Consider the following 25,287-nt stretch of genomic DNA (forward strand, 5'->3'; position numbering starts at 1 on the left):
AAGTTTTCACTTCGTGAAAACTCATATCCGACAGTATATTCTAACACAGAGGCGTTCCCATGGTGATGGGGACGCTTCTAGTTAGAATACACTACAAACTGTGTACAAGACTGCCCCCTGCTGCCTGGCAGCACCCGATCTCTTACAGGGGGCCGTGATCAGCACAATTAACCCCTTCAGGTGCGGCACCTGAAGGGGTTAATTGTACTATCATATCCCCCTGTAAGAGATCAGGGCTGCCAGGCAGCAGGGGGCAGACCCCCCCCTCCCCAGTTTGAATATCAATGGTGGCCAGTGCGGCCCCCCCTCCCTCCCTCTATTGTAATAAATCGTTGGTGGCACAGTGTGCGCCCCCCATCGCCCCCCCTCCCTCCCTCTATTGTAATAAATCCCCTCTATTGTAATAAATTGTTGGTGGCACAGTGTGCGCCCCCCATCGGCCCCCCTCCCTCTATAGCAGTAACAACATTGGTGGCCAGTGTGCGGCCTCCCATCTCCACCCCCCCCCCGATCATTGGTGGCAGCGGAGTTCCGATCGGAGTCCCAGTTTAATCGCTGGGGCTCCGATCGGTAACCATGGCAACCAGGACGCTACTGCAGTCCTGGTTGCCATGGTTACTTAGCAATAGTACAATAGTAGAAGATTCATAGTTACCTGCTTGCTGCTGCGATGTTCGTGTCCGGCCGGGAGCTCCACCTACTGGTAAGTGACAGGTCTGTGCGGCGCATTGCTAAATGAACTGTCATTTACCAGTAGGAGGAGCTCCCGGCCGGTCACACACATCGCAGCAGCAAGCAGGTAAGTATGAATCTTCTACTATTGTACTATTGCTAAGTAACCATGGCAACCAAGGCTGCAGTAGCTTCCTGGTTGCCATGGTTACCGATCGGAGCCCCAGCGATTAAACTGGGACTCCGATCGGAACTACGCTGCCACCAATGATGGGGGGGGGGGGGAGATGGGAGGCCGCACACTGGCCACCAATGTTGTTACTGCTATAGAGGGAGGGGGGCCGATGGGGGGCGCACACTGTGCCACCAACGATTTATTACAATAGAGGGAGGGAGGGGGGGGCCGCACTGGCCACCAATGATATTCAAACTGGGGAGGGGGGGGTCTGCCCCCTGCTGCCTGGCAGCCCTGATCTCTTACAGGGGGATATGATAGTACAATTAACCCCTTCAGGTGCGGCACCTGAGGAGTTAATTGTGCTGATCACGGCCCCCTGTAAGAGATCGGGTGCTGCCAGGCAGCAGGGGGCAGTCATGTATACAGTTTGTAGTATATTCTAACCTGAAGCGTCCCCATCACCATGGGAACGCCTCTGTGTTAGAATATACTGTCGGATCTGAGTTTCACGATGTAGCTCATATCCGACAGTATATTCTAACATAGAGGCGTTCCCATGGTGATGGGGACGCTTCAAGTTAAAATATACCATCGGATTGGAGAAAACTCCAATCCGATGGTATAAAAGAACTCCAGACTTTACATTGAAAGTCAATGGGGACGGATCAGTTTGAAATGGCACCATATTGTGTCAACGTCAAGCGGATCCGTCCCCATTGACTTGCATTGTAATTCAGGACGGATCCGTTTGGCTCCGCACGGCCAGGCGGACACCAAAACGACTTTTTTTTCATGTCCGTGGATCCTCCAAAAATCAAGGAAGACCCACGGACGAAAAAACGGTCACGGATCACGGACCTACGGACCCCGTTTTTGCGAACCGTGAAAAAATACTGTCGTGTGCATGAGGCCTAAGGGACCAAAATCACAGGCAACCTGTAGCCAGCAGGTTGCCTGTATTTATAGTGGGGAGTGAGGGTCATGCGACGTGGCCAGCGTCACATGACCGACAGACAGGCAAGTTGAGCACAGAGTGATCAGCTCGGCACTCAAGGCAGACCTAGGAGCAGGGAGCCTCCCAGCTAGCAAAAGCCGCCCTGGGAACGAGGCCGAACACAGATCCTCGCTCCCGAAGCTAAGTAGCAGGTCTGCGGCTGATGGGAGACCGAGTGTGCCTTCGGCGCGCCGTTACAGTAATTTTCTGATGACACATTCCTTTTAAAGTAGGTTTGTCATCTCAGACAATGGTGACATATTGCTAGGATATGCCACCAATGTCAGATAGGTTCAGGTTCCACCTCTGGGACCAACACTTATGTCCAGAATGAGCCCTCGAAAGTGAAGGAGAACACACATTGCATGCACAGCGTGCCCTCAATCAATTTCTATGGGAGTTCTGAAAAAAGCAGAGCAAGCATAATCAGCTATTTTTGGAAGTCCCATAGAAATTAATTGAGAGCCCACTGTGCAAGCACAGTCATCGCTTCGTTCACCTCTATGGGACTGCTGGAGATAGGTGAGAAAAATAGATGGACAAATGCCTATAACAGGCCTGTAAATTGCTCATAGAGTATATTTCAGGGTATGTTTTTTACAGACTTTTCTCCACCATACTTAAAATTTCAATCTCCAAATCATAGGATATTTTAAACCTCACCCCTGATCCTTACAGAAATGCCACCATAGTTGCCCCAAAGCATCCTTTTTATGCCCCAATTTTTCATGGTTGCGTCAGCTGGGCAGTCCTGGACTGTGAGGAGGCATGATCTGGACTGTGAGGAGGCATGCTCTGGACTGTGAGGAGGCATGCTCTGGAATGTGAGAAGACATGCTCTGGACTGTGAGGAGGCATGCTCTGGACTGTGAGGAGGCATGCTCTGGACTGTGAGGAGGCATGCTCTGGACTGTGAGGAGGCATGCTCTGGACTGTGAGGAGGCTTGCTCTGGACTGTGAGGAGGCATGCTCTGGACTGTGAGGAGGCTTGCTCTGGACTGTGAGGAGGCATGCTCTGGACTGTGAGGAGGCATGCTCTGGACTGTGAGGAGGCATTGTCTGGACTGTGAGGAGGCATGCTCTGGACTGTGGGGAGGCATTGTCTGGACTGTGAGGAGGCATTGTCTGGACTGTGAGGAGGCATGCTCTGGACTGTGAGGAGGCATGCTCTGGACTGTGAGGAGGCATGCTCTGGACTGTGAGGAGGCTTGCTCTGGACTGTGAGGAGGCATTGTCTGGACTGTGAGGAGGCATTGTCTGGACTGTGAGGAGGCATTGCTCTGGACTGTGAGGAGGCATGCTCTGGACTGTGAGGAGGCATGCTCTGGACTGTGAGGAGGCATGCTCTGGACTGTGAGGAGGCATGCTCTGGACTGTGAGGAGGCTTGCTCTGGACTGTGAGGAGGCTTGCTCTGGACTGTGAGGAGGCTTGCTCTGGACTGTGAGGAGGCATGCTCTGGACTGTGAGGAGGCATGCTCTGGACTGTGGGGAGGCATGCTCTGGACTGTGGGGAGGCATGCTCTGGACTGTGAGGAGGCATGCTCTGGACTGTGGGGAGGCATGCTCTGGACTGTGAGGAGGCATGCTCTGGACTGTGAGGAGGCATGCTCTGGACTGTGAGGAGGCATGCTCTGGACTGTGAGGAGGCATGCTCTGGACTGTGAGGAGGCATGCTCTGGACTGTGGGGAGGCATGCTCTGGACTGTGGGGAGGCATGCTCTGGACTGTGAGGAGGCATTGTCTGGACTGTGAGGAGGCATTGTCTGGACTGTGAGGAGGCATGCTCTGGACTGTGAGGAGGCATGCTCTGGACTGTGAGGAGGCATGCTCTGGACTGTGAGGAGGCATGCTCTGGACTGTGAGGAGGCATGCTCTGGACTGTGAGGAGGCATGCTCTGGACTCTGAGGAGGCTTGCTCTGGACTGTGAGGAGGCATGCTCTGGACTGTGAGGAGGCATGCTCTGGACTGTGAGGAGGCTTGCTCTGGACTGTGAGGAGGCATGCTCTGGACTGTGAGGAGGCATGCTCTGGACTGTGGGGAGGCATGCTCTGGACTGTGGGGAGGCATGCTCTGGACTGTGAGGAGGCATGCTCTGGACTGTGGGGAGGCTTGCTCTGGACTGTGAGGAGGCATGCTCTGGACTGTGAGGAGGCATGCTCTGGACTGTGAGGAGGCTTGCTCTGGACTGTGAGGAGGCATTGTCTGGACTGTGAGGAGGCATGCTCTGGACTGTGAGGAGGCATGCTCTGGACTGTGAGGAGGCATGCTCTGGACTGTGAGGAGGCTTGCTCTGGACTGTGAGGAGGCATTGTCTGGACTGTGAGGAGGCATTGTCTGGACTGTGAGGAGGCATTGTCTGGACTGTGAGGAGGCATGCTCTGGACTGTGAGGAGGCATGCTCTGGACTGTGAGGAGGCATGCTCTGGACTGTGAGGAGGCATGCTCTGGTCTGTGAGGAGGCATGCTCTGGACTGTGAGGAGGCATGCTCTGGACTGTGAGGAGGCTTGCTCTGGACTGTGAGGAGGCATGCTCTGGACTGTGAGGAGGCATGCTCTGGACTGTGAGGAGGCTTGCTCTGGACTGTGAGGAGGCATTGTCTGGACTGTGAGGAGGCATGCTCTGGACTGTGAGGAGGCATGCTCTGGACTGTGGGGAGGCATGCTCTGGACTGTGAGGAGGCATGCTCTGGACTGTGAGGAGGCTTGCTCTGGACTGTGAGGAGGCATGCTCTGGAATGTGAGGAGGCATGCTCTGGAATGTGGGGAGGCTTGCTCTGGACTGTGAGGAGGCATGCTCTGGACTGTGAGGAGGCATGCTCTGGACTGTGAGGAGGCTTGCTCTGGACTGTGAGGAGGCATTGTCTGGACTGTGAGGAGGCATGCTCTGGACTGTGGGGAGGCATGCTCTGGACTGTGGGGAGGAATGCTCTGGACTGTGAGGAGGCATGCTCTGGACTGTGAGGAGGCTTGCTCTGGACTGTGAGGAGGCATGCTCTGGACTGTGAGGAGGCATGCTCTGGACTGTGAGGAGGCTTGCTCTGGACTGTGAGGAGGCATGCTCTGGACTGTGAGGAGGCTTGCTCTGGACTGTGAGGAGGCATGCTCTGGACTGTGAGGAGGCATGCTCTGGACTGTGAGGAGGCATGCTCTGGACTGTGAGGAGGCATTGTCTGGACTGTGAGGAGGCATGCTCTGGACTGTGAGGAGGCATTGTCTGGACTGTGAGGAGGCATGCTCTGGACTGTGGGGAGGCATGCTCTGGACTGTGGGGAGGCATGCTCTGGACTGTGAGGAGGCATGCTCTGGACTGTGAGGAGGCTTGCTCTGGACTGTGAGGAGGCATGCTCTGGACTGTGAGGAGGCATGCTCTGGACTGTGAGGAGGCTTGCTCTGGACTGTGAGGCTTGCTCTGGACTGTGAGGAGGCTGCTCTGGACTGTGAGGAGGCATGCTCTGGACTGTGAGGAGGCATGCTCTGGACTGTGAGGAGGCATGCTCTGGACTGTGAGGAGGCATGCTCTGGACTGTGGGGAGGCATGCTCTGGACTGTGAGGAGGCATGCTCTGGACTGTGGGGAGGCATGCTCTGGACTGTGAGGAGGCATGCTCTGGACTGTGATGAGGCATGCTCTGGACTGTGAGGAGGCATGCTCTGAACTGTGGGGAGGCATGCTCTGGACTGTGGGGAGGCATGCTCTGGACTGTGAGGAGGCATGCTCTGGACTGTGAGGAGGCATGCTCTGGACTGTGGGGAGGCATGCTCTAGACTGTGAGGAGGCATGCTCTGGACTGTGAGGAGGCATGCTCTGGACTGTGAGGAGGCATGCTCTGGACTGTGAGGAGGCATGCTCTGGACTGTGGGGAGGCATGCTCTGGACTGTGGGGAGGCTTGCTCTGGACTGTGCTGCAGATCTCGGTGCTGTATAAAGGATTTCTCATAAACGATACAAGAAAAATACTAAGCAAGAAACATCTAAAAATGTAACATCTTTGGCTTTTATAATACAGCCTCCTACCTGACAGAGATTACATTATGTGGGCGCACCGTGTGTTCAAAGCTGTATCTCCCAGCCTAAACATGTGATGTTGCAAAAACAACACATTAGAACTTCTAGGGTTACAATATATGTTTATTTAAGCGGCAGACACCTCAGTGCTACAAACTGTACAGAAGAAACCACGCACAAAACCTGCAATATTTTTAGAATATTTTATTATACAGGTTGGTTATGGTAGTTTAGCTTCTAGTCAGGCTGATAGACACAACTGATGTACGGTAAATAAGTGTACCAGTAAAATAAAAGACAAAATTATCTAACAATAAGGCCTCTTTCACACGGGCGAGTATTCCGCGCGGGTGCGATTCGTGAGGTGAACGCATTGCACCCGCACTGAATCCGGACCCATTTATTTCTATGGGGCTGTGCACATGAGCGGTGATTTTCACGCATCACTTGTGCGTTGCGTGAAAATCGCAGCATGCTCCTCTTTCTGCGTTTTCCACGCAACGCAGGCCCGATACAAGTGAATAGGGCTGCGTGAAAATCGTAAGCATCCGCAAGCAAGTGCGGATGCGGTGCGATTTTCACGCACGGTTGCTAGGAGACGATCGGGATGGGGACCCGATCTTTATTATTTTCCCTTATAACATGGTTATAAGGGAAAATAATAGCGTTCTGAATACAGAATGCATAGTACAATAGCGCTGGAGGGGTTAAAAAAATAATAATAATAATTTAACTCACCTTAATCCACTTGATCGTGCAGCCCAGATTCTCTTCTGTCTTCTTCTTTGCTGTGCACAGGAAAGGGACCTGTGGTAACGTCACTGCGCTCATCACATGGTCCGTCACATGATCCATCATCATGGTGATGGATCATGTGATGGACCATGTGATGCGCGCAGTGACGTCATCAAAGGTCCTATTGCTCAAAGAAGAAGAGAGAAGAGAAGCCGGGCTGCGCGATTAAGTGGATTAAGGTGAGTTAACAAATTTTTATTTTTTTTAACCCCTCCAGCGCTATTGTACTATGCATTCTGTATTAAGAATGCTATTATTTTCCCTTATAACCATGTTATAAGTAAAAATAATCAAATCTACACAACGCCGATCCCAAACCCGAACTTCTGTAAAGAAGTCCGGGTTCGGGTCTGGGTACCAAACATGCCGAGTTTTCTCACGCGCGTGCAAAGCGCAATACAGTGTTTTGCACTCACGCTGAAAAATCGCGCATGTTTTTCCGCAACACTCGTGTGAAACCAGCCTAAAAGAGCCCTTACACTTAGGCCTCATGCACATGACCGTGGTTTGAGTCCGCATCTGAGCTGCATATTTTGCAGGTCAAGTGAAGGCTCATTCACTTCAATGGGGCTGCAAAAGATGTGGACAGCACTCTTTGTACTGCCCGCATCCGTACCTCCGTTCTGTGGCCCTGCAAAAAAAATAAAAAATAGAACATGTCCTATTCTTGTCCATATCACAGACTAGGATAGAACTGCTCTATTGAGGGCCGGAGGTTCCTTTCTGCAAAATGCGGAACACACAGCCATCATCAGTGTGATGTAAATGATATTGCCGCTATCACAGAACTGGCACAATCTGTGCAGCTTGTGCTATTGTTTCATTTATTAGGGGGCATGAAATAAAACAATACCACATAGTAAAATAGCTTTTCAAAGCTGAAAATAATCGAAGTGCAGGGTGCAGTGTGAAAATGGGAACCAGATAACAGTGATATTGTGGCAGACTGTAGTTAATGGGGTTTTCCAGGCTCCTGACATTTATGACTTACCCTCAGGATAGGTCACTAATATTTGATCGGTGAGGGTCTGACACCCCGCACCCCCACCCATAAGCTGTTCCCTGCAGCCTCTGGTGCTGAAACAAGCACTTTGAATGGATCAGGAAGCACAGCGCCATTAAAAGTGTAGTGGCCATGCTGGGTTACTGCAGCTCAACCCTTGTTCACTTCTGTGGGAGCTGAGCTGCAGTTACACAGCTTTGCATCCTGTTCTATTAAAAGTGCTGGAGGCTGCAAGATGGGGTGTTGTGGGGTGTTGGACCCTCATTGATCAGATATCAATGACCTATCCTGAGGATATGTCAGCAATATCAGGAGTCTGGAAAACCCCTTTAAATGATACAATTGCCCATACCGTACAGGATTCTATTTAGGGTCCATTCACACGTCCGTGGTGTGTTGCGGACCCGCAAATTGCAGATCCGCAACACACCCGGCCGGCACCCGCTATAGAAATGCCTATTCTTGTCAGCAGCTGCGGACAAGAATAGGACATGTTCTATCTTTTGCGGAGCTGCGGACCGGAAGTTCGGGGCCGAAACCCGGAAGCGGAGAGCACATAGTGTGCTCTCCGCTTCACGTCCGGGCCCTTAGAGAATGAATGGGTCCACACCCGTTCCGCAAAATTGCGGAACGGGTGCGGACCTTTTTGCGGACGTGTGAATGGACCCTTAAACGTCTCGCCCACATAGCTCTCCATAGTGCTGCACCCCCTACATCTCCTCCCTCATCTCTGTCTACCACCCTACCCGTGCTCTATGCCCTGCAAAGGATTTAGGCTACTTTTCACACTTGCGTTTGGTGCGCGTCCGTCATGGATCTGCACAGACGGATCCGTTCAGATAATACAACCGCATGCATCTGTTTAGAACGGATCAGTTTGTATTATCTGTAACATAGCCAAGACGGATCCATCTTGAACACCATTGAAAGTCAATGGGGGACGGATCTGTTTTCTATTGTGCCAGATTGTGTCATGGAAAACGGATCCGTCCGCATTGACTTACATTGTGTGTCAGTGTAAGAGGCAGCCCTGATCATCCAGCAACATTTCCAACACATATATATATATAGCAGACTGTCATGTTTCCCTCCAGCCACCAGAGGCCACTGTGGCTGAGTAGGACAGTGTGAGGAGTTGTTTCCAGAGGACAAGGAGTTAAGTGTTTTTCCCGGGCTGAGCAGAGAGCCTGGGGTGCAGGTGTCTGAGTACACAGGAAGAAGGACGCTGTGCACTGAGAGGGAGATCCACAGGGAAGATTAGAGTGATTTCTCCCTGCCAACCTGCTGTGACATGGTATCTGGGACATTAGAGTGTGTTTGCTCTCTGACTGACCTGATGTGTCCTGGTGTAGAAGAGAGACTGCTGTAGTGTGAGGCACTTACCAGAGGAACTGTGAGTGAATTCCAGGCCCTGCCTGATTACACGTCCAGAGCTGCTGATTATCTCTAACCAGAGTTACAGAGACTACAAAGAGAGGCCAGAGCTGAGCCACGCTGAAGCAAGCAAGCAAGCAAGCAACCAGATCGGGACCCAGACTGTATCTGCCTGCATGTGCCGGACACCGAACTGTGAGTGCACTGATGCTAACCGGAGCTAGGACATAGTGGAATAGGATTTAGTTTAGTGCACCGTAGAGGTGCACCCCGGGTAGCGGGGACAGATAGGACTACCTAGAAGAGAGTAGCCTGCTATTGTCTGTACTTGTGTTTGTGATTCATTTGTTTTCTTTATGCAAATTTCCATTATCTTTGTTGTGAATTCTCAAGCTGTTCATATTGTAAATCTGCTTCTCCGGCAGTTAGAGTTCTCCTTTAATAAAGCCGGTTTCTACTTCAGCCTCCTTGTCTGCTGCACTGTACTTGAGTCCTGCTCTACGGTCTCTTCCTCTGCTGACCGTTACAAGTGGCGCTGCGAGCAGGGTACAGTCACAGAGATGGAGGCGGCTGAAGGCAATGTGCATGATGTTAATGTGAGTACCTCAGGCAATGGTGGAACCCTTGCAAGGGCCCTTCCTATTGGCACGTTGTTCAACTTGCTACCCAAATTTGATGGCCAGAACATGACACTGTCAGACTGGGTGACAAGGTTACAGAGTGCTGTTAGGATTTACAATGTCAGCCCAGAACTACAAGTAGAAATTGCTTTGGCCGCTCTCGAGGGTGAGGCCCGAAGAAATGTTCTCCTACAACCAGAAGCCACAGCGCAATACATTGCAAGAAATGGTGAGATTCCTGGAAGAAATATATGGGGAAACAGCCAGTGCAGGGCACCTCCGGGCGAAGTTTTTTTACCGGATTCAACGGGAAGACGAAGGTGTCTCTCAGTACGCTACAGCCCTACAGGAAGTGTTGGCCGAGGTACAAAAAAAAGAGGCAGATGGGGTTACTGGCATGGGACCCATAGACCGGATACTGCGGGAACAATTTATTCTGGGGCTCTACAGCAATCCCCTGAAACAGGCTCTGCGGGAACGAGTCAGAGTAGACCCTACCCTAACCTTTCGACAAATTTTGGCAGAGGCCGTGACGCGAAACAAAGAAGATGGCTATGCTTCTGGAGTAATACGGACCCAGACCGTTACACCCCCCGGGGTTACAAGAAATGAGGAAGCCCTGGTCAGAGTGGTACAAGACTTGCAGAGCTCCCTGAGTGCCATGCACGAAAAGTTGACACACCTGGAGAAACAGATAGAGTCGCGCCATACTACTGAGGCTGCCTATCCAGCCCGACAACAAACCTATCAGGCGACTCCGTGGGTTCCTACACCCGAATGCCCTTATGCTAGTTTACCATACCATCAAGCCCCTCATTACCCTTCAGTGGGGCCATCCAGCCAAGCTCTGAGGGCACCTCCCACTCGCAGGCAAAAAGTGGGCCGTCAAGGGGCACAGTGTTGGCGGTGTGGAGATCTAGGACATTTCGCCAGAGAGTGTCGGAATAATCCAGCTGGACGCCAAGAGCCGCCGTTAAACTACCGACCCCTGCAGTAGTGGGGCGTACTGCAGGGGAGGTGGAGAGCCAAGTTACCCAGCAAAGCTCCGAACACCTGGTCGCAGGGTGCCCCACTATACGAGCTGAGTTCGAAGGTGTTCCTGTCGACTGCTTAGTGGATACTGGGTCTCAAGTGACAACTATGCCCGAGTCATTCTTCTACCGTTACTTTCAAGCGCTGGCCAAGCCAGAACGAGAGACACTGGTCCGGGTTACAGCGGCTAACCAGCAACAGATTCCTGTCACAGGGGTCGTGTGGATGAATGTACGGCTATGTGGACAGGAAGTGGGGCGGAAAGGTATCTTGTTGGTCCCCGAAACGTTCAAAGAAGATGTGCCGGTGATAATGGGCATGAATATCCTGCGAGAATTGGATCAGATCATGTTCACCAAACGGGGGCCGGGTTACTGGAAACAAGCCACCCCGCACAAACCTACCCAGAAAGCATTTCAACGGCTAATCCGTTTTTGTGGAACACAGAAAAGTGTACCAGCACACCAGGCGGTGGGAACGATCCGAGCGCCAGGAAAGGCTACCTTCACCCTTCCCCCTGGTCGGGAGACCGTGCTGACGTTACCCGTGGGAACTTTCCGTAATCTTGAAGGCATGGAGGTGTTCGTTGAACCAACAGGCCTAGGAGAGCTGGGTCAGGACGTCCTGGTGGCCCGGACACTGGGAGTGGTCCAGAATGGACGAGTACCCATAAGAGCTGTGAATGTGGGATATCTAGAAGTTCCCTTGACGCCAGGGGTGGAACTGGCTCGTGTGTACCTACATCAGGGAGAAATCCTGAGTCAGAGAGAAGTGACTCTAGCTCCAGTAGGGGATGCTGGTTGGACCCTGGCAGTTACTGCCAGTGCAGAAGAGGCGCCGACCCCAGAATGGAATGGGGGAACCATCTTGGATCAAATGGAGATAGATGTTAAGGCTCTCAGTTTAGACCAACAGCGAGCAGTTGAAACCATGCTGTGGGAGAATCAGGCTGCATTTGCCCGCCACGCCGATGACTTTGGCTGCACGAATGCTATCACACATGATATACCGACGGGGGACACTCCACCAATTCGGGAGAGATATCGACAGATTCCGCCCAAGTTGTACCAGGAAGTGAAGACGCTATTGAAACAGATGATAGATTCCGGAGTGGTGCGGGGAAGCCAGAGCCCTTGGGCAGCCCCAGTGGTGCTTGTCAAGAAGAAGGACGGCACTATTCGATTTTGTGTGGATTACCGGCGGTTGAATGCTTGCACTGCGCGAGACTCATATCCTCTGCCACGCATCGAGGAGTCTCTGACGGCTCTAGGACGAGCCAAATACTTCTCCACCCTGGATCTAGCAAGTGGGTACTGGCAAGTACCAGTGGCTGAGCAGGACAAGGCAAAGACAGCATTCATACTCCCCATGGGGTTATTTGAATTCAACAGGATGCCATTCGGACTGACTAATGCCCCTGGAACCTTCCAGCGGCTGATGGAGAGATGCCTGGGAGACCTGAATTTTGAAGCCACTCTGATATACCTAGACGATATCATCGTATACTCTGCTACTTTTCAAGAACACTTGAATCGGCTAGGGCAGGTACTCGAGCGACTGCGATCCCATGGCCTGAAGGTAAAGCCAAAGAAGTGTCATCTCTTCAAGAGGGAGATCGAGTACCTGGGCCATAGGGTGTCCCAAGACGGAGTGCTACCGTCCCAAGACAAAGTGGCTGCAATACGACAATGGATAGTGCCGAGAACACTGCGTGAGTTGAAGGCCTTCCTGGGACTGACTGGGTACTACCGGCGGTTCATCAAAGACTACGCAAAAATAGCGGGCCCTCTGAATGAGTTGTTGAGAGGAACGGCTGGGCAACCCAAGGGCCAAAGTATCCCCTGGGGACAGAAACAGGAAGAGGCCTTCCAGGCCCTGAAAGAAGCCCTGACATCGGCCCCCATCTTGGCTTATGCCGATTTTGATAAACCATTCATCTTAGCTACTGATGGCAGCCTCTACTGGACTTGGGGCAGTCCTGTCGCAGGTACAAGATGGACATGAGAGAGTGATCGCTTATGCCAGTAGATCCTTGCGAGATACGGAGCGAAACCCCCATAACTACAGTTCCTTCCGGCTGGAACTCCTTGCCCTGGTGTGGGCTATGACGGAGAAATTTGCAGGATATCTGACAGGAGCTAAGATCTTCGTACGGACGGATAACAATCCCCTGGCCCATCTGGGTACTGCCAAGTTGGGAGCCCTGGAGCAACGCTGGGCGGCTCGCCTCGCAAAGTATGACTTCTCAATTCGCTACCGCTCCGCTACAGAGAACACTAATGCTGATGGTCTCTCGAGGGTTACTTTTGAAACTCCAGTAGGGGATATGGATGAACAAAAGGAAGAAGATGAAACTCCTGACTTCCGCAAGTTTCGCTCCCCCAACAGTCGCGGCCCAGACAAGTGGGGAGGCCCGTAAGCTACCCAAAGCATTGGGGAGAACTAATGAAGAATGGGGCAGATTGCAAGATGAAGACATTGGACTGCAGCAAATGAAAAGCTGGGTAACCCAGTGCAGGAAACCCAACAAAGAAGAAAGGACTGATCTGGATGCCGAGATGAAGTCCGTTCTACATCAATGGGACAGACTGGAAGTGCATGGAGCTGTTTTGTTCCGCAAGTGGCAACAGCCTGCCGACCTAGAGGCGAGGTGGCAGGTAGTGATACCCAGAAGAATGGCACGGGAGATAGCCAAAGAGGCTCATGAGTTTGGAGCTCACTTCGGGCCAGTCAAGACATACCAGTGGCTGCAGCGTTATGTGTATTGTCCGCGACTGGAGGCCACAGTTGAAGAAGTTTGCCGACAGTGTCGAGTGTGTGAACTCACGAAGAGTACAGAACAGAGAGCACCCCTACAGTCCATCCAGACCACAGAACCGCTGGAAGTGTTGATGATAGACTATCTTCTTGTGGGACAATCGTCAAGAGGTCCACAGTATTGCCTGGTCATGATCGACCACTTCTCCAAGTTTGCAGTAGTCACCCCAACTCGGGACCAGACGGCCGAGTCCGCGGCACGAGCCATTTGTCAAGACTTCATTCGGGTCTATGGGTGTCCAAAGCGGATCCATTCAGATCAAGGGGCGTGCTTTCAAGGAAAAGTGATGGAAGAGCTACATCGACTGTACGGCATTGAAAAATCCAGGACAACTCCTTATCATCCCCAAGGAAACGGAGCCTGTGAGCGCTTTAACCGCACATTGCTGCAAATGCTGAGGACACTAGAGGAAGACAAGAGGGCACACTGGCCTGACTACCTGCCAGAATTAGTCTGGGCTTACAATAATCGTGTCCACACCACCACCGGTTACACCCCATACATGTTACTGTTCGGTAGGGCTGGTCGAGAGATCGTGGAATTAAACCTAGAACAGCCAGAAGACCTAATAGAGCGATCAACCACCTCATGGGTGAAAGAACACCGTCGGCGTCTCCAGACCATTCGCCGGTTGGCAGGTCAGCGGTTACAGGAGAGAGCTCATACAGACCGTCCTCCAGTTCAGGAGGTTCCATTGCAGCCTGGGGATCGGGTACTGGTACGAGAGAAACGTCCCAGAGGCAAGTTGAGTGAGCGTTGGGAAGTACAGCCGTATAAAGTGATCAAGAGAGTGTACCCTAATGGTCCGGTCTACGAAGTGCAGGTTGAGAATGAGGAATTTGCTTCACGGACTCTACATAGGAATATGTTACGGCCATGCCGGTCCAAAGATCCCGCACCTGTTCAGAGGACACCTCCTCCTGCCCCATACTCAGAACTTGTTATCTCTGATGGAGATTATGGTGAAGACTGGTGGACTGCTCCCAACACTGAAGGAGCCTCCCAGGTTACAGGTGATGAAGGCACTGTCACAGAACCATTGCCGGCCCGTAATGGAGAGGGGCCCTCGGACACACCCGAACCTCCTATTGTGGTGGATGAATCCAGACTGGCAGTTCCTAGTGGAGAGAGTCAGGTCGTAACAGATAGCCAGGACCTCCGGAGATCCAGTAGGCTTACTGCAGGGGTTCCACCAAACAGGTACGCTGCTGATGAGTTCATTTGGTCCACCTGTATGTATTGTGGACAATGTTGTACTGCTGTATAAAAAGTTACATTAACCATTATTTCTATGGACTATATAGCAAGGCCGGGGACGGCCACCTTTAAGTGGGGAGGCATGTAAGAGGCAGCCCTGATCATCCAGCAACATTTCCAACACATATATATATATAGCAGACTGTCATGTTTCCCTCCAGCCACCAGAGGCCACTGTGGCTGAGTAGGACAGTGTGAGGAGTTGTTTCCAGAGGACAAGGAGTTAAGTGTTTTTCCCGGGCTGAGCAGAGAGCCTGGGGTGCAGGTGTCTGAGTACACAGGAAGAAGGACGCTGTGCACTGAGAGGGAGATCCACAGGGAAGATTAGAGTGATTTCTCCCTGCCAACCTGCTGTGACATGGTATCTGGGACATTAGAGTGTGTTTGCTCTCTGACTGACCTGATGTGTCCTGGTGTAGAAGAGAGACTGCTGTAGTGTGAGGCACTTACCAGAGGAACTGTGAGTGAATTCCAGGCCCTGCCTGATTACACGTCCAGAGCTGCTGATTATCTCTAACCAGAGTTACAGAGACTACAAAGAGAGGCCAGAGCTGAGCCACGCTGAAGCAAGCAAGCAAGCAAGCAACCAGATCGGGACCCAGACTGTATCTGCCTGCATGTGCCGGACACCGAACTGTGAGTGCACTGATGCTAACCGGAGCTAGGACATAGTGGAATAGGATTTAGTTTAGTGCACCGTAGAGGTGCACCCCGGGTAGCGGGGACAGATAGGACTACCTAGAAGAGAGTAGCCTGCTATTGTCTGTACTTGTGTTTGTGATTCATTTGTTTTCTTTATGCAAATTTCCATTATCTTTGTTGTGAATTCTCAAGCTGTTCATATTGTAAATCTGCTTCTCCGGCAGTTAGAGTTCTCCTTTAATAAAGCCGGTTTCTACTTCAGCCTCCTTGTCTGCTGCACTGTACTTGAGTCCTGCTCTACGGTCTCTTCCTCTGCTGACCGTTACATCAGGACGGACCTGTTTGGCTCAGTTTCGTCAGGCAGCGTTTTGGTGTCCACCTCCAAAGCGGAATGGAGACGGAATGGAGGCAAACTGATGCATTCTGAGCGGATCCTTTTCCATTCAGAATGCATTAAGGGCAAAACTGATCCGTCCCTATTGACTTACATTGTGTGTCAGGACGCATCCGTTTGGCTCAGTTTCGTCAGACGGATACTAAAACGCTGCAAGCAGTGTTTTGCTATTCGCCTCTAACGCAGAATGGACACTGAACTGATGCATTCTGAGCGGATGCTTTTCCATTCAGAATGCATTAGGGCAGAACTGATCCGTTTTGGGGTCGCTGGTGAGAGCCCTGAACAGATCTCACAAACGGAAAGCCAAAACGCCAGTGTGAAAGCAGCCTAAGTGCTAACATCCACCATAATCCAAACCTCTCACTCCCGTCTTCAAGACTTCTCCCGAGCTGCACTAGTTCTCTGCAGCGCCCTGCCCCAGGTTATTAGGTTCATTCCCAAAATCCCCAGTTTTAGGTGTTCTTTTTAGGGTAGCCTATCACATCCCCTAATATAACTCTTCTCCATTCACTCCCCCCCCAACCTCATGCTTCAGAGCCGGGTCCATCTTCTAGCTGTGTCCACCACACCCCATACACCCAGAAGCACTACAGCTATCGGCTGGTGACCGGCTGATGCAGCTTTACATCTACTCCCCTCTTCTGTTAAGATGGCCGGATCAGGCACAACACAAGCACTTTTTACCTTTTGTGTCACCCCTATCTCCTCATAGATTGTCATCTCTTGCGAGCAGGGCCCTCATTCCTCTTGTTTACTGCTATATAATGTATGATTTTGATTGTACATGACCCCCCTGATTGTAAAGCGCTGCGGAATATGTTGGCGCTGTAGAAATAAAGATTATTATTCTTATACAATGTAGTTTGCCTGTCACTAACTAGCGCTACCTCTTATCCTCCGCTTTCCCACGACCCTTATTCAAACAAGCTCCAAAATTCATGGTTCCAGACGTCTTCACCTGGCAGTATGGATCCGTCGTGTCGGGGATAAGATGTTTTCATGGGAAACCCCTGTATAGGTGTATTCCGCTATACACATTTATGGCACGTATACAAGATATGCTATAAATGACTGATCAATGCTGGTCCCTATTTCTATTTTTATGATGTTTACGGACACATATGAGGAAGCAAACCCTTCATGTGCACGACCATTTCTCTTCATTCACTACCTGGATGGGATGATGGTTGGGGGACAACAATTCTGAGGATGGGAGCAAGTTCCTCATTCTGCTATTGGCGCCATAAGTAGCAAAATAAGGCTTAGGCCTCATGCACATGGCCTTTGCCCGGCCGTGGCCGTATTGTGGTCCGCAAACAGCAGGTACACAATATATGGGCACTGGCCGTGTGCACCCCTTATCACGGATGCGGACCCATTCCCTTTAATGGGTCTGCAATCCAGAAGGAGCGGTGCGGAACGGAAGGCACGAAACCCTACAGAAGCACTATGCAGTGCTTCCGTGGGGCTCTCTCTGTGTCTCTGCACTGCAAAAAATAGAACTTGTTCTATTTTTTTGCGGTGTGGACGGATCACAGACCCATTCAAGTTGAATGGGTCTGCATCCGTCTGTGGCAACCTAATGGATGGTGCCCGTGCATTGGGGACAGCAAATTGCGATCCCCAATGCATGGAACGACCAGCACACGTTCGTGTGCATGAGGCCTTAGACTGTAAGGACTGTAATAAATAGGACTTCTGCCATACCCCTTGCCTTTCCTTCTCCTCCTTACCCTCCTATATAAAATCAGTTTCTCTCTCTCAAGGGGTTGTTTTAGTGGTGTACATGGAAGAGATGGGGCTCCCATTATGGTGCTGGTTGCCACAGAGAAATAAAGGCCCATTTTTTTTGCTCTCCAAGAAATATCAATAACCCTTGGGACAATTCCCCACCCCACTTTTTGTTAAAGAGCGCCTGTTGGCAGGAGCAACCCCATTGGACAAGATATACTGCCTGATAGGGTTGATCCTGCTGAATAAAATGATTACGGTTTACTAGGGTTGATTCTGCTGAAATGTGCTCCTTAAAGGGGTTATCCAATATCATACAACAGTCCCCCCATGTGCTGGGCCCCTCAGAGGGAATATACTTAAAACATCCGGTGTCGGGGGGGGGGGCAGCTAATGGCAGGCGGGGACGGTGACGAGCCTCCCTAGCATCGCGGGTGACGTATGATATTGGGTAACCCTCTTAACGCAGTTCCCCTGTAGAGAGTCCTACATATGTTCTCACTACCAAACTACCCAACAGTATAGGCGATTGGGACCAAACTTTCTCCATGGGCCCTAAAGTAGCTGCTGCATGTATGCCCTTGGGTTGTTCAAACCTGACATCCCCTTTAAGAATGCACCAATTGGTATATATTTGCTGTGCACGTTGATTCTTAATGTCCTTAGGCTGGATTTGAAAGGCTTTTCCAATTTCCATTCACAAAACACGGAGATATCTGGATGTTTGCATGGCATTTTTTTTATGAACTCACCCAGTTACCCAGTTCTTGGACAGAAAACGGACATGAATGGCGCACGCTGTGAGTTTCCAGAAACTGAAGTGTGAATTGCACCATTTACTTTGCCATGTGGGTGTAGCCCGGATATCGCACAGACGGAATCAGGCTTGAGTGATAAGCTCTAGTCACTGCTTGCTATAACAAACCTCCTACAAAATGTCATGCATCTGAATTCTGGAGGGTAAAAAATTTGAAACAGTGCCAAAACCTACCTCAACCCCCCCCCCCCTCCCCCTCCCCCCATCCAGCTAAGATTAGATACTGAAGATTTACAATCCATTGTCAGATACTTACAGCTAGCATGATCTGATTTTCTACACTTCAGCACTTTCTAAAAATATCCAGTAAGACAAGTACATCATTACGAGACGGGTCTATTTTCATTGGACGCGCGGCGTACGTGGCTGATTAAGCAATGCATAGCAGATATACAGTAATGATCATTTAGAAGACAGACTTGGAGGTAAATCAATTTTAGATTCATTGATTTCCATTGTGTTAAATGTGAAAAAACAAACATACAAAAAAACTACCCATTGTGAACTCTGAGAGAACTTTGGAATAATTCCCATGTACTTTTAGGCAAAATGATGGTAGCAACATGTAGAAGCTATTAAAAAAAAACCTGACGGTTCCCCTGCGCGCTCTCCTGTTAGCTTCGCTGTGGAATGTTGCTAATGTTTTTAACAAGCATAACAGTAATTCTCTTTTTCCTACAGAATGTGTATATTATTACTTGCTGTAAGTGATAACACAGCTGCTGAGGAAAATGGACGAAAATAACTAAGTATGAACTTTTCAGTTCATATAAAATAAAAATAAAACCTATTATAATAGACATAGTTTACAAAAGGTGAAACGAACCGCATTTGAGGCTATGCGCAATGTATTCCATAAGATGGTTCATATGTCGTCTATGAGTAAAGAAAGGTCATGTTGGCATCCTATTCTCTATTATTATAGGGGCAGCCAAAGAACATACTGCCGATTGGCCTCCTACTCTACTCTATCATTATCAGGACAGCTCATGAGGTATCTTTGGGGTCACTGGTGAGTAGAGAACACCAAACAGGATGGCCTCATATTCTCTATTATTATAGTGGCAGCCAGAGAACACAGCACAGGTTGACCTCGTGTTCTTTATCATTATTGGGGCAGCTCATGAGGTATCTTTGGGGCCAGTCTAGAGTAGAGAACACCAAGCTGGTTGGCCCCCTTTTCTTAATATTTATTTGGACAGCTCATTAGGTATCTTTGGGGCCAATGGAGAGTAGAGAACACCAAGCTGGTTGGCCTCCTATTCTTTATCATTATCTGGACAGCTCATAAGTTATCTTTGGGCCCACTCTAGAGTAGAGAACACCAAGCTGGTTGGCCTCCTATTCTTTATCATTATCTGGACAGCTCATGAGTTATCTTTGGGCCTACTCTAGAGTAGCGAGCACCACACTAGTTGGCCTCCTATTCTTAATATTTATTTGGACAACTCATGAGGTATCTTTGGGGCCATTGGAGAGTAGAGAACACCAAGCTGGTTGGCCTCCTATTCTTTATCTTTATTTGGACAGCTCATGAGGTATCTTTGGGCCCACTGGAGAGTAGAGAACACCAAGCTGGTTGGCCTCCTATTCTTTATCATTAGCTGAACATTTCTGTAAAAGTTCGGGTTCGGGTTTGGTGTTCGGTGATTTCTTATTGCTTTTTGAATCAACAAGCGTTTAACTGTGTGACCTTAGAAGCCATCACAGCCATGCCTACTAATGGCATGGCTGTGATTGGCCAGTGCAGCATGTGACCCAGCCTCTATATAAGCTGGAGTCACGTAGCGCTGCACGTCACTCTGCTGTGCTTAATGTAGGGAGAGGATGAGGCTTCTGCTGTGAGGGAGAGAATATGACAGAATCTGTTATCAGAACTCCAATTGAACTCAGCGATCTACATAGATTTAGTTGTGTGGGTGCAGTGCACAATCTTTTTACCCTGCCCTGAGCCCAGTGACAGAGAAAAATAACTTTTATCCGTCTGTTAGTTAGGTGGGTGGCGGCGGCCATTTTATGCAAGCTCAGTGCACCAGCACTGCATCTAAGCTTTTGTGACATTCAAATCCAAGCTTGAAATACTGCGATAATAATCTGGCTTTGAGAAAACACCCATTTTTGGCAATATCCTACATCTGGTGCCTTTGCAGGATTAGTCAGTGTGCAATTCAAGCTAGAAATACAGCTATAATTTTCTGGGTTTTTAAAAACATCCTTTTTGGACAAAATACACTATTTTACAGCCCTTGCTGTATCTGCACATGTGAATTTCAAGCGTTATATACAGCTTTCATATTCTGTTATTAAAAAAACACCTTTTTTTGTAAAATACTTAATATTGCAGTCCTTGCTGCATCTGTGATTGTTAAAAACAAGTTTTAAAAACCTTCATTAATTTTCTGGTTTTGAAAAAACACCCATTTTTGGAAATATCCAACATCTGGTGCCTTTGCAGGATTAGTCAGTGTGCAATTTAAGCTAGAAATACAGCTATAATTTTCTGGGTTTTTAAAAACATCCTTTTTGGGCAAAATACACTATTTTAAAGCCCTTGCTGCATCTGCACGTGTGCATTTCAAGTGCTATATACAGCTTTCATATTCTGTTAGTAAAAAAACACCTTTTTTTGCAAAATACTTAATATTGCAGCCCTTGCTGCATTTGTTACTGTTTAAAAGAGGTTAAAAATACTTCAATAATTTTCTGGCTTTGAAAAAACACCAATTTCTGGCAATAACCTTCATTTTGGGCCTCTGTCGCATTAGTCAGTGTGCAATTTAAGCTAGAAATACAGCTATAATTTTCTTGGTTTTTAAAAACACCCTTTTAGGCAAAATACACAATTTTACAGCCCTTGCTGCATCTGCACGTGTGCAAAAATCTTTAATTGCGGCCTAGTCTACATCTGTATGTGTGAGATACACCCTTTAGATACTGTGGTTCTATTCTGCTATTAATAAAACACCCAATTTTGGGCAAGATCCTAAATTTGAGAAATATGAGGAGAGCGTCAAATTGGGACGTGGCCCAGGTCGTTGCGCTGCTGGTGGAGCTCGTGTTGCAGGGAAAGGACATAGTCGATCTGTGCCAGCTACACGCACAAGTGAAACCCCTTCCTCAGGTGCGAGTAGGCGACAGAACCTGCAGCGGCATTTGGTCGGGGGAAATACGGCTCTACGAATGGTGAGGCCAGAACAAGTGTAGGCGATAGTAGATTGGGTTGCTGACAGTGCATCCAGTTCCTTCACATTGTCTCCCACCCAGTCTCCTGCTGAAAGATCAGAGTTGGCACCTGCAGCCCATGTCCATTAGTCTTTCACTTCACCCCCTTGCAAATCAGCCAAGCAGTCTGAGCCCCAAGTCATGCAGCAGTCTCTTCTGCTTTTTGATGACTCTGTTAGCAGGGTTTCCTAGGGCCATCCACCTATCCCTGCCCCAGAAGTGGAAGAGATTGAGTGCACCGATGCCTAACCAGTTATGTTTCAAGATGAGTACATGGGAGGACCATCGCAGCACGTCTCGGATGATGATGAAACACAGGTGCCAACTGCTGGGGCTTTCGAAAGTGTGCAGACCGACAAGGAGGGCAGGGATGAAGACTGGGTGGAAGATGATGTGGAGGGCGATAAGGTCCTCGACCCCACATGGAATGAAGGTCATGCGAGTGAACTGTGTAGTTCGGAGGAAGAGGCGGTGGTCGCACAGAGCCACCAGCACAGCAGAAGAGGGAGCAGGGTGCAAAAGCGGAGCGGCCATCCTCTAGACAGTACGCCTGCTACTGCCCACCGCAGCAAGGGACCGAGCACACCAAAGCCAGCTCCAAGGAGTTCCCTGGCGTGGCAGTTCTTCAAACAATGTGCTGACGACAAAACACGAGTGGTTTGCATGCTGTGCAATCAGAGCCTGAATCGAGGCATAAACGTTCTCAACCTGAGCACAACCTGCATGACCAGGCATTTAAGTGCAAAGCACTAGCTGCAGTGGAGTGGACACCTCAAAAACCAAGAAAGGTCTCTGGCTCCTCCTGCTTCCTCTTCTGCTCCAGTCTCGGCCTCTTCATCCACCTCTGGAGTGACAGTGCCACCTGGCACCCCGCAAACAGAGGATCTGCCAGCAACACCAACACCTGGGTCACCAAGCAACTCCACAATGTCCCTCGGAAGCGTTCAGCTCTCCATCTCCAAAACACTGGAGCGGAAGAGGAAGTACCCCCCTACCCACCCGCAATCCCTGGCCCTGAATGGCAGCATTTCTAAATTACTGGCCTTTGAAATGCTGTCATTCCGTCTGGTGGAGACGGAGAGTTTTAAAGGCCTTATGGCAGTGGCTGACCCACAGTACGTCGTAGCCAGCCCCCACTACTTTTCCAGGCGATCCATCCCTTCCCTGCACAACTAAGTGGGGGACAAAATCAGGTGTGCACTGCGCAACGCCATCTGTGGCAAGGTGCACCTCACTACGGATACGTGGACCAGTAAGTACGGTGAGGGACGTTATATCTCCATAACAACACACCGGATAAATGCAGTGGCGGCTGGGCCTGAGGCGGATATCAGTTTGTTGCATGTCCTTCCACCACCGAGGGTTGCAGGGCGCTTCAGTTTGCCTCCTGTTGCTTACTCCTCCTACTCCGCTTCCTCATCCTCTACCGACTCCTCATCCGGTCAGCGTAACACCTTCACCACCAACTTCAGCACAGCCAGGGGTAAACGACAGCAGGCAGTTTTAAAACTGATCTGTTTGGGGGACAAACCCCACACCACGCAGGAGCTGTGGACGGGCCTTGAACAACAGACCAATGAGTGGTTGGTGCCAGTGAGCCTCAAGCCCGGGCTGGTAGTGTGCGATAATGGAATCGAAATCTCATAGCAGCTCTGGGACTAGTCGGTTTTACGCACATCCCTTGCCTGGGGCATGTGCTAAATTTGGTGATGCAGAGATTCCTTAAAAATTACCCCGACATGTCAGAGCTTCTGCATAAAGTGCGGGCCGTCTGTGCCCGCTTTCGGCGTTCTCATCCTGCTGCTCGCCTGTCAGCGCTGCAGCGTAACTTCGGCCTTCCCGCTCACCGCCCAACTTCTGGGTCTACAAATTGGGCACATTGCCTGAGCTTGCCCTTTACGCCTTGGAGGTGCTAGCCTGCCCTGCAGCCAGTGTATTGCCTGAACGTGTGTTAGGCATGACTGGAGGGGGTTATCACAGGTTATATTTCCAAAAAGCAGTGTAGCCTACCTCCTCCTCCTCCACCGCCGCTTCCACCTACACCGCCACATCTACCGCCTCCTCAACCTCCTACTCCATATGGACCTCGTCCTCCTAGATCAAGATTTTATTTTTATTTTTTTACGTATTTTATGTTATTTAAAGTAATTTCCCTACCCACATTTGTTTGCAGAGCACTTGCCATGCTCTTAACCACATTTTGATGCCATTTGCAGCCCTCTAGCCCTTTCCATGACATTTTTACAGCCATTTTAGTGCTCAAAAGTTCTGGTCCCTATTAATTTCAATGGGGTTCGGATTCGGGGTCAAGTTCGGGTCCCGAACTCTAACTTTTTTGTGAAGTTCGGCCGAACCCATCGAACCAGAACATCCAGGTGTCCGCTCAACTCTACTCATGAGGTATCTTTGGGGCCACTCTAGAGTAGAGAAAACCAAGCAGGTTGGCCTCCTATTCTTTATCTTTATTGGGACAGCTCATGAAGTAATTAGTATAGATGAGTGAACTGATTCTACGCAAATTGAATTTGTTATGAATTTCCCAAATGATTCTAAATTCAGCAAATCCCAAAATTTTGCGATTTGTCAACCACAAATCACTTAAAATGGAAGCCACCATTTTACAGATCAGAAGACAGAGAAGAAGGCACCTGCCACTAAAAAGGACTATTTTTGAATTAGAAAAAAAAAAATCCAACAGGCTGTTTGTTACCACCAGCGACCATCAGTTCAACCATAGCCATGTATATCACTGTCACTCTGACATTACTAATGCTGTCTTGGTGTTAAAGAGTTTGAAAGGGGTTGGATAAGTCCTAGGAGACCTCAGAGCATCATATACAAATTTTTACAGTAATTAGGGGGATTTGGGTAGAATTTTTATTCCAACTGAATCAAATCTGAAATTCGATTCGACTGAAACAAATTTACTAATTAAAATCCTGGCAAACCCCTTTAATAAAAACTGATCTAAATTTTAAAATATATGAGTCGGTTGTGTATTTTATTAGGCGCTATTAGTTATACAGAACTATATTTTTCGTACCATTTGGGACCATATTTGAGCAGACCTGTTCCCATTTTCTTCAAAGGGTTGGTGTGCCTCAGACAATCATTATTCCTACGCTATATTAAGGCATATCAATCAATGTAGTAAAGCGATAACATCTACATCAAGCCTCTCTTTTAGGCCTCATGCACACGGTCGTGGTGCAGGCGTTCTATGCATTGGGGACCGCAACTTGAATGGATCCGGGATCTGTCCGTACCGCAAAAAAATAGAACATGTTCTATTTTTTTGCGGGGTTCCGTGCCTCCGTTCCGCACCGCAGCTCCGCATTGCAGACCCATTCAAGTGAATGGGTCCGCATCCGTGATGCAGGGAGCACACGGGCGGTGCCGCATATACGGCCGTGTGCATGAGGCCTTATGAAGAGATGAATCACATTAAAGGTGTTACACAGGATTACAAAAACATGGTCATTATATTCCAAAATCAGCACCACATCTCAGCTCCAGTGAATTGAAGAAGGCTGGTTTGCAATTCCACACACAGCCTGTGTTGGATGAAGCATCCATGTTTTTCTAATCCTGGACAACCCCTTCAATGCTCCATTTATTTCAGTGTAATTTTACAATTTATTGTTTTGCAATTTTTCCATGTGAATATCCATGATTTTGGCAAAGTTGTCCAGAAAAAAAATGAAAAATAGGTTAATAACCCTAAGGAT

Source organism: Bufo gargarizans, chromosome 5 (genome assembly GCF_014858855.1).
Source record: "Bufo gargarizans isolate SCDJY-AF-19 chromosome 5, ASM1485885v1, whole genome shotgun sequence".
Lineage (NCBI taxonomy): Eukaryota > Metazoa > Chordata > Amphibia > Anura > Bufonidae > Bufo > Bufo gargarizans.